Here is a 3,243-nt window from a genome sequence, read left to right on the forward strand (position 1 = left end):
TAATCTGAAACACTTCATAATTATAAAAAAGGAAAAGTAAATTCATTTTTTTCCAATTTGTCCTGTCCCATTCCCATTCCAGAGGCAGAAATGGATGCTTTCCTCCTCCCAGAGTCCCTGAGAATACATCTTTTCTAGCACTGCCATATGTGTATTGCAACGGCGTGTCTTCACTAGACAAACAGCTCCATCAGAATACAGACTATGTCTTTTGATGCTGGCATAGTGGCTAAATGGGGCTTCCCAGGTGGTGCTAGTGGTAAAGAATCTGCCTGCCAATGCAGGAGATGCAAGACACGCGGGTTAGATCCCTGGGTTGGGAAGATCCCCTGGAAAAGGAAACAACAACCCACTCCAGGATTCTTGCCTGGAAAATTCCATGGAGAGAGAAACTTGGCAGGCTACAATCCAGACTGAGCACGTGCATGCATGCATGCACACACACACACACACACACACACACACACACACACATACATGGTGGTTAAATATAAGCAGGATCTGAGAACCTGTTTTCCTACCTATCCTAGGCTGTGCCATTCACCTGCTGGGTAGCTTCTGAAAGTTCCTTCAATTTTATTAACTGTAACATAGGGCCACTAGGGTATACATGAGAATTCACTGTGAATGTATCCAAACCTTCGCCAGTGAGGCCTTGTATGACCTGTCAGCTGATTGCTGCTGTTGTTGTTCAGTCGCTAAGCCGTGTCCCATTCTTTGCGACCCCACAGATTGCAGCACACTAGGCTTCCCTGTCCTTCACTACCGAGTTTGCTCAAATTCATGTCCATCGAGTCAGTGATGCCATTCAACCATCTCAACCTCTGCCATCATTTGATTACCGTTCTTTTTCCCTTGAGTTCTCTCCCTGCAGTTGACAGTGCTCAGCCTCAAGACCTTCTCTCAGGTCCAATCAATCCATGCACCACCAAACTCTTTCCCGACTCAGTACTACCTCCTCAGCTAATCTTCCATGCCTCTCTCCTCTCCTCACCCACAACACACTGTATGCTACTTGTCTTGGCTTACATGTCACCTGCACAGAGAAGACTTCTTACTATTCACTTCGGAACTCTTGGTTACTCTATGTCTCAGCATCCTGTGGTTTTCTTATTTCAACAAATAGTTTGAGTCCCTACTATATGCCAGGTGTTGACTCTGAGGATGCAGCAGTGAATACAATAGCTCTGATGAGGTGTGCAATCTAGTGGGGTGAGACAGAACATAAGCAGAGAAATAAAATACAGAGTGTGTTAGATGATGAAATGGAGGGAGAAAAAATCAGTTATGAAAGGAGAGTAAGGGAGTTACAAGTGGGTTATGATTTTAAATCTGGGGTTCAGTGAAGGTTCATAGAGAATATAACTGAGTAAAGAAGTGAGGGAGATCAGAGAAAGAACCATATAGGTATGGTGGGGCATTCCAGGCAGAGCAAACAGCAAGTGTGACAGCCCGCAGATAGCTAGGAAGCTAGTCTGGCTATAGAAGTATGAGGAAAAAGAAGAGCAGAAAACAAAATCAAGGAGACAGGACTGGGCGGTAAGGATCACATGGGGTAAACACCGAGGCCACTGACCAGCCTTTGCCTTTCACTCAGAGGGAGACTGAAGCCACAGGAAGGTTTTACATAGAAGAGAAGTGGTGTGATCTGATTTACACTTTAAAAACTACTATTAGTTTAGTGATGTCTTTTATGTTCTGCCTATCCTCCCCACCAACTAAGATAAAGGCGGGAACCACAGCTGTCCTGTGCATTATTATAACTCCAGCACCTACCACAATACACTGAAAGCACTCAATAAATATTTATTAGATGGATGAGGTAATCCATGTGAAGCATCTACTGGTACCAAATCAGTATTCTATAAATGGTTAGTACTATTTGAAACTCCAGAGTCCAGCACAGTGGCTGGCACAGGTAAGCATTTATTTGAGTAAATGAAAGAATAATTTTGTGAAATTATTGAAAGTCTTTTAAAGCATATGAGTAAGGACAAATGAAGTAATTGCCTTTAATATCTTCCCTTACCTATCAAGACCTGACTGATCCTGGTTTTGAGCTTTATATTAAACTCCGATATACTATTAAGGGCATGACCCAAGAATAATCCCACCCTGACTCAGTTCTTTAAGCATACTGCAATATCCTACAAACACACTTAGGACGAACGCAATGAACTGCTTGTAAAATTTCTAACTGGGTAAACTTATTCACATGATTAAAAAAAAAAACAAAAACAATCAATGTACAAGGTTAAGCTGACCTAAGGTTAAGCTGGTTTGATTTTTATTTTTGTGACTTCAAATAGAGCTCGTAAACTTAAATAAATGGACAGAGAACTAAGGATTTACACTTTTTGCTTATTTTGACATCCCCAGAGTCTTCATCACGGGGGCCGAAAAAAAAAAAAAAAACTTAATGAGGATTACACCTGTTCTCTTCTCCCTCAGGTGCTCCCGGGGGTGGGGGATGTAATGACACAGCTAAGGCCAATCAGTTAATTATCTCAAGAAGAGTCTGGGAGAGTCTCAAGAGACTTTTCCAGAAAGGAAAGGTAAGGAAAGAAAGAGTCATGCATTAAAGTATAAAAACACACCAAATGTTCCATCTCATAAAAGGTGAACACTCACCCCGATGATGTTTACAATGGCTCAAGGGCAGGACCTGAGCGGTGAACTGGCCAGGTGTGGTTCCGGTGTTTAACCCCAACCCTAAAAGTGGTCGAACTCATCCTACTACAACCACAAAATATCTGCAAGGAGTTCTTCGAAGCGCTGGGAACTTTTAGAAAAGCAGGTGAAAGCTGTTTGAAATCAAACTTTTTTTAAAAAGGCGACACCAAAGTGTTGAGCGGCTGGAAAGAACCTCCTGGGTTTGGCTCTGACTTGCCGGTGCATGTACACAATCGTGCCTGCTGGCATCTCGCTCAGACGCTCCCTTCCACTAGGGGAGGGGAAAATAATAACTTTCGGAAATAACAGGCGCCCACAAAGGCAAAGGTTACATAGGACTCCTCAACCTCCATCAAAGAGGGTGGCTAACGTTGTTTGGAATAGCACTGATTTCACTACAAGTCCTCCCCTCGCTCTTTTTTTTTTTTTTAACTGAAGGAAAACCACCTCAGAAGGAGAAGGTGCTACCGTCAGACGCGCAAGGCAATTTCAGACAACAAAGACCGCAAGCAATCTTTTCGGAATATACAAGCCGAACCGTCCGAGCGGCCCACGCCGCGGAGGCGCTCG

The sequence above is a fragment of the Bison bison genome, unplaced genomic scaffold, assembly GCF_000754665.1.
Source record: "Bison bison bison isolate TAMUID 2011002044 unplaced genomic scaffold, Bison_UMD1.0 scf7180017864239, whole genome shotgun sequence".
NCBI lineage: Eukaryota > Metazoa > Chordata > Mammalia > Artiodactyla > Bovidae > Bison > Bison bison.